Here is a 13,320-nt window from a genome sequence, read left to right as displayed (position 1 = left end):
TATGAACAAATACTTGAGTATATGCGATAATCAAACAAATGTTTTATGTTTTCAGTGTTTCAAATTGTTTAGATTCCGATTCCAAAAATTATTTTCAGCTGAAACAGGTGTGATCTGACCTCTCATCATGCAGCCCGTTATGATTCATCTGATTATTCTCCTGGCTGTGGGAACACACAAGGCACATCTAAACTTGTGATATGCCTTTTATCAGTCACTCTCTTCCTGGCTGGTTGTCTGTGTGTGTGAACTTTGTGACCGACCGACCGACTTTGAGAGTAGCTGTAATACAATGTATTCTGTGTGCCTGACCGACAGATGGTACTCGCACTTATACGCGTAATACACACACACACACGAGTCCTCACATGAAACAGCATACCACAATGCTTAGCCCTCATGCTTTTGCTTGTGCTCACACGAAATATACAGCACACATGACGCACAAAGTAGTGAGAGGTGCTCTTCTCTCCTGATTGGCATGATTAATCTAAGCGGAATCCATCCAAAATACTGTTAAAACACTTTAAAAATATGCAGGCTTCTGAAGTACTATATTGTGTAATGGAATGGATGCTGTACTGAAGGCGTATGTCCTAAAACCAATGTCCTAAATTTGACCTGCTAGTATTATTCTAAATGCACCACAGTGTCAAGTATAAACAAGTGATAGTTTCAGCTGGTTTATTTTAAATAAGGCGATTAAAAGAGAACGTAAAAAAAAAACAAGTGGTGCTTGCCTGTGCAAAACTACCACAATAAGATGCTGTAGGTTGCATAGAGTTGTTAAGGTGTTCTGAGTGTTTTCAAAATTTTGCTATGCAGTTGCTAGGGGTTCTGGCTGGTTGGTAACAAGGTTGCTTGAAGGGGCAGTCACATAGCTTTTTTTTTTTGTTCCAATGATTTACATTCATATGCATGCGAATGCATTAGACCAGAAAGCTTGTGTCGATAAGTTTCAAATTTCGAGGCGTTAAGCTTGGTGAACTCTGACCTGCAAATTCACATCACATGAAATGTGTTCCCAACAGCAGATGGATGTCACAGCATGACCTCAGCTGAATTAAAAGAACATACATTTAAAACTGCAGCGCTGCTGGAAAGTGGAGCAGATTTTATGTTTTTAAATTTAAGATGTATTATTATTTGTTATGTGTTGAATTTTAAGTGTTCAAGAAGAGACACTTAAAAGACGCTGCAGAGTGTGACGTCATATCACGACTGTTGCAGCGTACAAAGAAATTTTGCATGCTCAGAGTGTAGTGTGACCGCGGCTTAAGGCTGGAATAACACTACAGGATCTGAACACATTTTAAAACACTGGGCATCATACACTTACAGACTTTGTAAACAGTGGAAAAACTTTCAAACATAAAGTGAGCGACTGATCACTACCATCTCACCCAGAAACGCGCACTTTGACGTGACAAATATCAAACGTTTGATATCCTCCGACTGGTTAGATTCATGGTCTGAAGCTAAAAAATCTATGTGATTTTTGATTAAATCTGTCAAGTCAGATCTGAAGAGTGGCTCTTACATTCGACAACTAGTGTCAACTTCTCCAGCCTGTAAATTGGGGGGAAAAAATCAGACAAAAAGTCGAGTAGTATATTCCAGCCGTTATAGATTCAGTCAAAAGATCCCATTGTCAGTTTTAAGTAATATTTTAATCTCTAGATATAGCTCAGAACACTCCATCATTGCAAGTCTACAGGATGTTTCCACCCATTTTACTGATGCCAGGTGAAAATTATAAGTCTGATCGCTTCAAAGAAGTAAATAGCACACTTCTCTTCAACAAGCCACACACTTAGAGACATATTTCATGTCTGTATAGATGAGTCATGACTAGTTGCATTGAATACTCAGGGTTAGGGGTTTGTTTAAATACCTAACCCTTAGTGTAAGCAATATTAATGGCCATGCTTGCCTTTGCAAGCACCACTAATTATGAAATATCCAGTGATTCATTTCTTATGTGAGAACAACGCCCAGTGATGACCCACACACAGGGGCGCTGCCAGGAATTTTGGGCCCCATGACAAAAAAAATCTAATTGGGCCCCCTCTGCGCAGCTGTTGTCACCACATCTCTAGGACCTAACTGTCCCATCAAAAGCTTTACATAACTCTAATCAAAGGCTTGCAATTGTCTTGCTGCTTGTAGTTCAATACTTGTACTAGCACAATATTTACTGCTGGTGATTTGTAACGGCAAATCTGCATACAGTATGCAGTTCACTATTTGATGCAAGATTAAAAGCCACCATAAAAATGCTAAAAACATTTTCTACCTTAAAATAATGTTTCCAAAATCGTTTCAGTGGTTCATCAAGTTGTAACAGGGTGAAAGGCATATGCCTCCCTGGAATGATGATAAGTCATTAACGCAGTGGTAGCTAATTTATATGTAGTTTTCAAATTAAAATAATCATTAATTCTTCCCTCTTTAGACCAAATCAATTAAACTTATGAGAAATTTGAATCAATGAATACATTTGGAAAATCTTGAATAAATTATGACAATTTTAATTTTTGGGTGAACTATCTATTTAACAGAAGTGAAAAAGGAGCAACTTATATATATATGTGTGTGTGTGTGTCTGAGTGTGTGTGTGTATTAAAGAAACACAATAAGACAAATACAATAGAGTTTCAAATTAAACTCATTTTCCAGATACTGTAGGTTTTACTTAACATGTATACATTTATTTAACGTCTTTTGTTGGTTAACATTAATGACAGATAGGTATTTAATTTGGAATGCTGTCCTTCTCAGACGGAAGGCATGCATCAAATATTGACTCACGTTCAGTTTTCACACAGCTGTTCACGTTCACTTAATCCATAACCGACTGTATTTACGTGAGATAATCAACACAATAAACATCTGAACTGTTGTGTGTGTATTTGAGCGCTTAGAACTGATCGTGTGCTGTATATTAGAACTGAGGAAATGGAGCACGCGTGCGCGAGAGAGAGAACTTCTATCAGCGTGATTCCGCCTATCCCTCCTTCATTAATTTTAAGTTAATCGACCACTTTGTGACTCCCGGGAAAAACGGTTCGTCTGTTCACCTTATCCCTGCCCCTTCGGGTGCTGAGGCCATTGTTTCAGATCGCTAGTTCGCGTTTTATTATTTATTAGCGTGCAGTGCATTGATTGACTGTCTGCAACTAACTAAACACCGTCACTGATTACTGATTAGTGCGCTAAAGCAGGACCAAACCATTTCATGCAGATACAGGGGGGTGGTCGGTCAATATGGATGTTTTCTTTTTTGGTCAATGGTGATATTGAACTTTTATTGCCAAAATAAGTAAAATCAAAGACATCATTCATTTTATTATTATTTGAAATATACTCAATGATGATAGTTTATATAGACGGTTTCAACGGCAACAACATAAACAAACGTTACTGCGCATGCGCGCTTTTGGGGACCTAACTTAACTTCCGGTAGACTTCCAAATAGAATCAATAACAACAGCCAAGTCCCTCTAGAGTAGATATTTTTTGATAACAAACAAAATATGTTTGCTGTGTGGATCAGGCGGACTTAATGAAAATGCAAATTCATTCTTTGCCAGCAGGAGATTTTAAAGCATAGACATAAAGCGCTTCCCCAGTAACAGTTGTAAACAAAGCAGAGCTGGTACGCTCACACGCTGCTTTATCAGGCATATAACATGCAAGTCTTCCTTCAGAAATACAGCGATATAAAAACACCTGTGCCTCGTTTTGATATTTAAACATATAAATGTAAGGAATTATTATTATTAAACGTTCAGTACATAACGTTACTCATGTTTATTCAACGAAGCCTTTTAGAAAATCGATCAGTTTTAAAATTGTGGTGAGTCTCCAAAAATAAATAAATGTATGTGAAACACATCCCGCAGCACAACCACCTGAGCCCAACTTCAGTCTACTCATCACCTTTAACTGCGTTTGTAGAAGGCACCGCAGCCAGACTGATATACACAACACAGACCGGAAGTTAACTTAGGTCCAGGCGCGTGCGCCCGATGAAACCATCTATAGTGTATAATATAATAAAACATTTTAATTAGTTTTTACCTATTTGTTGGGCCCCCTGTCAGCCAGGGGCCCTTGGAATTGTCCTAACTTTTACCCCCTATAGACCAACGCTACTTTTGCGTCATCGAAGGGTAACGTCCCTTTTTGGGGGAAAACAAACGGATTCCCCTGATACAGAACTCGCTCTAGTTTCTTGATAGCAAAAATGGCACAAACATACACACTCTCTTTGCCGGCCGAGGACCGTTAGCGGTATTTAAAGAAGCTACTAGACAGAGGTGTCCCTTTGAAATGGTCGAAAACTGGATTAATGACCCCACGCAGTGGCCAAATATTCAGACATCTAACGTTACCATTATCTCGTGGAATTACAAAGTTAGTAGCCTATTTTTTGTCATTAACACACTCACAGTATGATAAACTAGATGATGAGGAGTCGGTGGTTTACTTGTATCATATTTCACTTGATTTAAGCTATTGACAGTTTTGTTGTCGACTAGCTACTGTAACCTAGTTAGAAATACAAAGCTGCTAGCAGCTACGTGATTAACGTTAGCTCTCATTAGGCACGCTACCTTGGCTGTTAACTGATTTTTCGTTTGAAATATTCGCAGGCTAGGACTAAACAATATCTGTTTGAAATTGTGTCTGACAGGCCTGTACACATCAGAAAAAATTAAAAACAAAAGGTCCCTGGAGCGAGTTCTGTATCACCCAAAAAGGGGCGTTACCCTTCGATGACGCAAAAGTAGCGTTGGTCTATACGGCGCCCATGCCCACACAGACTAAGAGGCGCCGACCACACCTCTCAACTTTATTGTGACATTAAAGCAATCTTCATGCTAATAATTATGCACAGCTAATAATGATTCACGTCTATTTTAAAACATTAAAATGTGTCAGCAGCAATTCACAAAAGGAAAAACAAATGCTAAATGGTGACGTTGGTAAAAAAAAAAAAAAAAGGCTAGCAGGGAAGAGAGAAAGAAAAGATGACTGTCGGAGCCTGGGAGCAGCAGAGGAGAAAGGAAGCCAGAGAGCGGTTTGGATGGAGGGAGGGGCATGTGGTAGTAATAACCTGATTTATTTTTAGAGGGACTTTTGTTTTTCCTGGAAGGACTTGATGAAAACCTCCCATTGGGCCTCAGTTTGAAACTATTTGTGGTAGTCTGGGATTTACTGTGGTCACCATTTCCTATTATCTTACATCTTTCATGCTGCCAAATAGTGCTTCATTTCACAAGAACGTTGTGGTAGGTCACTGCTGTCCAGCCAAATTTTGCTCCCAAACAGAAGCTGGCCTCCTCTGAATTGACTAAGAATCACAAAGTGGCCTAATTGGCTGCCGGGACAGTAATTGAATCAGGAGGCAAATACCACAGAGGTTAGCATTTGGCTAGCATGCACTTTTCAAAGAGTGCAGTGCTCGGCCCGAAACCCCTCTAAGTCTTAAGAAGAAAACACTCCACATAATCTGATAGAAATCAGATACCGTCTTAAGAAGAAAACACTCCACATAATCTGATAGAAATCAGATACCGTAGCTTCATTTGCGCTTGCCTGATATGCCCAAGCAAGAGGCCGTTTCAGGGAATTCAAGTAGATATGATATTTTCGAAACCTCTCTATTTTAAACAGATTCATGAGATTATACAAATAAATGCATGCAACTTATTCAGTAGGGTAAAAGGATAAATGTCAGTGGTATGGTGTTATACAAACTCTAGAATGAGAGCACCATAAAATGATAAGACTGATGGATTGGTGTGTTTTTTTTTTTAGCTGTGAACATAAAAGGTGTTGGTTGAGACATGACAAATGAGTTCAGCCTGCCTCTAGTCAATATTTAAAAAGGTGTGGAGGGGAAAGAGCAAAATAAATTAAGCTATTAAGAACTCTTTGTGCGCAATACAATGAAAAATAATAATTATTTTTTCAAGTTGTTCTCCTGAACACTCCATGCCCAAACTTCTAAAAATGGTTACACATCTCTACATATTAAACTGGGATACAACAAACTATTACAATAAAAGGGATCAGCCTTCAACAACAATGAAGTACTACGACACTGATAGGCAATAATGGGAATGCGCTGAAGCTGTAAAACAGACGTTTTTAGTTTCCTGACTGTTTCAAGCAAAAATTCAATATAATTGATGAGACCACAAAGCAGTAGTCAGACTCGATACAGATAAATATACATATGGCTAAGCAGTGGTGATGTTGGGAGTAGGTCTGGAGGTGAAGTAAACAGTTCAATGCGGCAGTTTGTGGTGGAAATCTGTGTAGGAGGGTTGGTTACCTCAGCATCCTGGGCCTGTAGGTTAGAAGTGGTCTGTAGTAGTCTCATCGTGGACAGACTCAGCTCTGGTTCCTCTAGAAGAAACTCCAACAGAAGACTCAGCTGCTCTGGGCTCAACTGAAACAGAAAAACAAAAGGTTTATGAATAATTTCATACAGTTAACATATACAGTGGGGTCCGAAATTGCATATATACAGTATTATATGAGCAGAGGGAAGACACTTAGAATGGTACAAAATATTTCTACTTCAAATAAATGTTGTTCTGAACTTTCTATTCATCAATGAAACCCGAGATAAATGTATAAGGGTTTCCAGAAAAAAAAAGTATAACAATAAGATATGTTTCTTGAGCACCAAAAATATTTCTGAAGGATAATGTGTCAGTGAAGACTGGAGTAATGGCTGCTAAAAATTCAGCTTTGCCATCCCATAAATAAATTACATTTGAAAATAATATATTTGTAAATTAAATTGTATTAATATTTTGCAATATTTCTGTTTTTACTGTCTTTTTAATCAAATAAATGCAGCCTTGGTACACATAGGAGAACCCTCCTTTAAAAACATATAAAACATATGCTTAAATAAACCACACCACAAAATTATTTACAGGCTTCAAATACAATAAAAAATAACACCCATGATGGGATTTTCAGAAGGTCGAATAAGACATCAATACTGTCTTTGAAGAATATCAGAAAGCCGAATAGGAAAGGAGAAGCTCAAGCAACAGCTTGAAGATGGAAGAGCATTCCAGCGAGGTAGAACAAGAGTGAGAGAAAATAACATATTGTGCATATTAAACCCCGCTCCCATAAAAGAGCTCCTCTGATAATCGTCAGAATAAGATTAAAATCACATTTCTCTCTCTTCTCAAAAAAGCAGAGTCTGCATAATGGTTTCTAGAGTATAGACAGCTAATGGAGGGAAGGAATGCTTTGGGATTTGAGCGCTGGAAAGATGCTTTAAAGTCTCATCTTGCAGTATGGAAATCAGGCCTAAACCAATTATTGCATGAAATGGCTATATTTACAGGGGATAGGCTTATGTTTCTTTTTTAATTCTTAGTCTGCTTACTCTCATTTTAACCCATGTTTCTGTCACTTAAATGTAACATTCAAGCTGTTAAGAAACCGTACAAAGAAACAAGTCACAACAGTTTCAGACAGGTAGAAATGAAAAGGCCCATGTGCTTACATTGCCATGAGATTATCAAAAAAAAATGTGCTGCCCTTTAAAAGAAATCACAGAAATTATGAGTCATCCTCATAACACATCGCGACAAACGTTTATAAAGACACGACATGAGTCACAGCTAAATAATCAAGAATATCGCTGACCTGACAGCATGTTATATTATTTGCTGGTGCGTGTAAGGAAGCAAGAAAGAAAAAGAAATTCTGTCCTGCTGCTTTTATCTTAAGTCAAAAACCCTGTAAAAAAAAAGTTTGCAGCTGTGGTTGACAGAAATTCACTGTCAAATGCAGTGATAATATTTCAGATGTAGGTGTCTGCATATTTTACACTTTATAATGATTCATTTCATTACTGATATAATATTCATATACCATTCTACTTGAACTATTAATATACCTTTCATATGTTAAAAATGTATGATAACTACCATAATAACGCAAGCAAAAGTCCACATAATTAATTAAAGTTAAGCAAAATTGGCCTTAGTATAAATATGATACTGAAATAATTCAATAAACATGAACAACGGAAATTTCAATATATATATCAAAATATATATAATATAAATACTTTAACATATAAATTGTATTTGTTTAGTAAATATAGTAAAAGTAAATTAGTTTTGTTGAATATAAAATATAAACATTAATGTATAAAATATAAGGTTTTTATATATTGTTAAATATGATTGTTGATTATATAAAATACAAAAACTATACAAATATCAAACACATTTCCTACATTATTTTGCAGGTGGAAAAAAATCCATTAAATCTAGTAGAATTTTTACAATATGGTAAAGTAACTTAGTTAAACAATTAACAGATTTTTACTCTAGCATTTCTGACTTCAGACTGATGTGGCTGTAGATGGAGAGAGAAACAGGAAAAGGGATATGATGGCGTGAGCGAGGGACACGTAGACAGAAAGCGAGAGAGAGCTGGCAGAAAGAGTGATGTGGTAGGAGATGGGTGTTGGCAAGCCTGCTATTATTACTCCATTATCACATCAGGATCTATAGAGCAGTGATGCACAGTCTCCTCCGTCCTGTGCCACTTCCCTTTCTCTGTTTGTCCAAACCTGCACACACACACACAAACCGCTACTTAACCTGGGACATCTCTCATTCACAGCTCCTGTTGTATTAAATTAGTTACACCCAAATATGGCGAATTAAGTTAGCAACAACCATTATCAGTAGCATTTTCAAATCATATTAATTTAATCAACAACTTGATCCATTTAAATACCCCCTTTCCTAAAATGGTTAGGAAATGTGATGCTTCACCCCGCCTAACCAAAATAAGAACTATATTTGTCTACATTACTGAAAGAGGGAACTATTTCACTCTTGACTGCTCTGTGGCCATTCAAGGCCTTAAAAGAACCAGAACCCGGGATAAAATAACTGTGTCAAATAAAAGCAAAATTGCAGGAATTTGACCATGAGAAACTCAATAAAGTCATCACCCTCTGAAGAATAAGTGGCAAGGGTCAACTGTTCTCCCGCTCAAATCTGCTGTGAAGAATTAATGTGGTGGAAAGCAAAGACTTTTCACTTTTGGCCGATAAGCTGGTGCGTTGCCGCCTCTGTCTCCGCTCTGTCATTAAGAGCCATTCAAGGGCCCACCCAAGATCATCGGATCCACCGCCTTTGAAAGACGAGAGGAATTTAAAGTCATAAAAGATAGAGGGGAGACGAAAGCCCTCCTCCACACTCAATTTGCCTCAGGGAATGGCAATTGTTTCGGGATGGCAATAAAAACGTTTCCACACAAGGAACAAACAGCCCCGCTGTGCCCAAGTCCACTCCTCTTGTCAAAAACAGGGCAGAAAAGAAAGTGAGGTGAGGTGATCAGCTATCCGGGGGAAACACCCTCTCACAATACACTCTGCAAAAAACTAAACAGGGGTTTCTTTTTTGTTCACTAAGAAGATCTGGTTAAATAGAACGATTCTTTTGCGATCTGGACATCACTAGACGAGACAAAACCAATAAAACGCATTACAAACAAGGCATTTGTTGTATCCAGTGGGGACATAATTACTGATTATAATGACTTATACTGTCTTTTATGCATTGCGTTGTGTATTGCACCATGTATACATAAAACCATGTCTGCCTTCATGATCGGAGAAACAACAAACAAAAACGCTTAACTTTTATAAAGAATATCTCTTTGGATTTGAGACTTTAGTCTTTGCAACTTTACAGACCTTCTTTATGCACAAAGAGCTTGTAACACAAGGAAAAATTTCAATTGCATTATATGACCCCTTTAACCTTAAAAAGTTCAGTGTAATCTTTTATTTTCATTTCTTAGAAAAACTATTTTAAAAAATCTGCTTCACTGAATAATAATATTTGAACACATTTTGTCCACCAAATCAAAGTCATGTGATGTGACTAACATATAATGAAATGATATCATGAAATGATTTACCCTCATGACTGTGTGTCAGTAAGTCTTAATATGAGAATATTTTCAGACACTATATTGACATTGTATTCAGATATTAGACAAAGAAAGGTTAGTTCAAGCTGCAAAATATCATGTGGTATAATGACATTTCTATAAATTAATTTTTATACTATGATTAAGATGTACTGTATACCATTTTTCCAGTTTCATGAGATGGGTCCATTACGTGACATTTAGAGTCATTCAATTTAAACTTTAGATTTCAAAACCAATGAACAAATAATATACTTTTAAGAACTTGATGTGTTTTAAAATACATTTGCAACTTATTTTTACCATTCGTCATCGACCTTTGTAATACTGTACATAAGAGTGCCTGCACACCAGACAGCAGGAAGCAAAGATGAACATCACTTCTTGAACAAATACACACAGATGGAACACAACAAAATGGATATTTGCTGAGATCACAAGCTAGAAAACACTTGTGTGACCATGTCTACAAGGCTTTTAACACTTGCTCAAGGTCTGATTATTTTCCGACCCAGAATTCATATTTTGTAATTTGGGCCAACCCCAACAGAAAACCCCAAAATTCCCCATTCACCATTAAAACACTTGCCTCTGTGAGCCATATGGATGTCCCATCCACTGTAAGACTCCCTCCACGAGCACCGCTCCACACATGCACTCACTCTGTGCCGAGTATGTTTTTGGTTTTCCGCTGCCTTTTCATTTCTCTCCACATGAAAGACTATTTTCATGCAGTGTCCATTAAAGCCATGGAAAAGTTAGCAGCACGCAAATAAACAGAGTGAGGAGCTTAATGAAAAATGATGTACTTTTAGATCAAGAGAGCTTTCTTTTGCCTTAATTCATCTCAATCGCCTCTGTTTTAGTCATCGGTAAAGTATCCCACCACTTTTAACAAGGTAATCTTAGTGAAATGCTTGATCGTCTCCAAAAATCCTTTCAATGAAAGTCCAAAAAAAACGCAATTCAGACTCTCTCTCTGAGTTTGCAGAGAGGACAAACAGAATTTATCACTTCCCCAACATTCTCCTATGAAGGGGGGGACAGTCGAGCAAGAGGACAATGTGGAGGGTAATGAAGTACAGTGACTCATAGGTGCTGAGATTATGTTTCTGTTTGTGGAAAGTGAAAGAGGGCTCACAGACACACACACACACACACAGAGACACACCCTGCCACCGTTATTTCTACACAAGCTACAGGCAAACCAATGCTTGCATCTACAGGGATAGTTCAGCCATAACTTAAAGTTCTGTCATTATTTACTCAGCCCATGTTACACCAAACCTGTATTATTTTCTTTTGTAGAATACAAAAGGTGGATTTTTGAAGAATATTTCTTTCAGTATAAAGAAAGTGAACGGGGGCGTGGGCTGTCAAGCTCTGAAATGACAAAAAGCACCATAAAGTATCATAAAAGAGGTCCATACAACCCATGCTCCATTTTTCATGTCTTCTGAAGCTATACGATAACTTCTATTGTGTCTGTTGTATGTGCCTTTAGGTCCTTTTTTAGTCTTGAAAGCTTTAGTACTATTCATTGTAATAGTATGGAAACATACAAGTGGCAAATGCAATATTTTATCATTTCTCCTTTTTTTTCGACAGAGTTCTATAAGTTTTTTAAAACATAAGGTTTAGTAATTAAAGACAGAATTTTCATTTATGAGCTACTGCTTTAGATGCCTTTGCAAACACCTACAGAACCATAAAAAATAAGCAAAAAAAAAAAAGTAGTTTGGTAATTTTGTTCAAACAGGGTATGAAATATGACAGTGTGTGTTATCCTGTACATGGGGAAATTCCTTTCAATTAGACTAACAATGTTCTGACACAAAGTTTTACATTAATTCAGACTGAGTGACAGTTTGGAGTAAAATCACATACAGTAGGAAACTAGTGACATGTTCCACAAACACAGGAAAAAGGCCACATGTTCTTTCACCTTTTGTTCACTCAGTGTGTGTGCTTCAAACGTGCCTGGAATATGGGTCTAAAATAAAATTCTAAAAATACATATTATTTAAGTCGGTCTGTGAGGAATTTTATTTATTTTTTTATTTTATTTTTTTGCTGAAATTTTTTTACCATTTAATAAATGGTAGTTGACAAACAACATGAACCTAATCTCAAAACTGTTTAGGTGCTGTAAAGGTCAACTTTTGGTTTCAGTTTTTAACCATTTTAATTTAAACCATTTACATTTTTAGCAGTTTACTTGTCTCGTCTCAAGAGACAAATTGATTTTTTTAAATTCAAATATTCCATGTAATTTCTCAAATAAAATTAGCTTATGAAATGACTTGCATAATATAGAAAGAAATACAAAAATGTTTCAACAGTTCACACTGCTGTCACTGCTTGACATTCTGTTTTACAAAAACACTAGCATTTCGAAAAAATGCTAGCGAATGTGTTATTTTGAAATACTGATTTATTGACTCCTTGCACTTAACATTTCACTTGTTGCATTAGCAACTTTCTTGCAACATGTAATGATATTATTTACTTGTCTTTTCATGATAAACAGTTAAGTATTCAAATGACTCCCTAGGTGTCACCATTTTAAGTGACAATTAAGACATTTAATTTTTTTTTTAATACAATTAATGTGTCATACTCTACCGTCCAAAAGTCTGGGGTTGGTAAGAGTTTTTTTTTTTTTTTTTTTTTTTTTTTTGAAAGAAGTCTCTTTATGCTCCCCAGGGCTGCATTTATTTGATCAAGAATAAGGTAAAATGTAAATATTATACAGTAAAATCTGTGAAATGGTATTATAATTATTATTTCAGTGTATTTTAAAATTTAATTTATTCCTGTGATGGCAAAGCTGAATATTCAGACATTACGCCAGTCTACAGTGTCACATGATCCTTTAGAAATCATTTTAATATGCCAATTTGATGCTTATAAGAAACATTTATTATTATTATCCATGTTGTATTAACAGTTGTGCTGATTTATATTTTTGTAGACACCATGATACAATGTTTTCCAGGATTCTTTGATGGATAGAATGTATAAAGAATGTATGTTTTCCATAGAATGTATAAAGAAACAGCATTTATTTGAAATTGAAATATTTCGAAACAATGTAAAAGTCTTTGGAAAATCTTTGATTGGCAGTGTATTTACTTATCACTACAAAAGACATGATTTGTGGATCTAATATTTTCTTTAAATAAGTAACAAGATAAGAATTGTATGTTATTTGTCAAAACTGCTCACTCTGCTCCCATCTGGAGCCCCTGTATCCTGCCATTGTTAATGCAACAGGAGGAATATTAAATTAAGAATCTAAAACTGTAAACGTTCAAT

At 36.4% G+C, this 13,320-nt stretch overlaps 1 pseudogene; it reads right to left on the bottom strand.

Moving 5' to 3' along the window:
• LOC132114929 (aminopeptidase O-like) overlaps window positions 1-13,320 on the bottom strand; it is a 77,732-nt pseudogene that overhangs the window by 14,804 nt on the left and 49,608 nt on the right.

This window comes from Carassius carassius, chromosome 34 (assembly GCF_963082965.1).
Source record: "Carassius carassius chromosome 34, fCarCar2.1, whole genome shotgun sequence".
Taxonomy (NCBI): Eukaryota; Metazoa; Chordata; class Actinopteri; order Cypriniformes; family Cyprinidae; genus Carassius; species Carassius carassius.
Note: the sequence above shows the minus strand (reverse complement) of the source record. Positions and strands in the feature narration are given on the sequence as shown.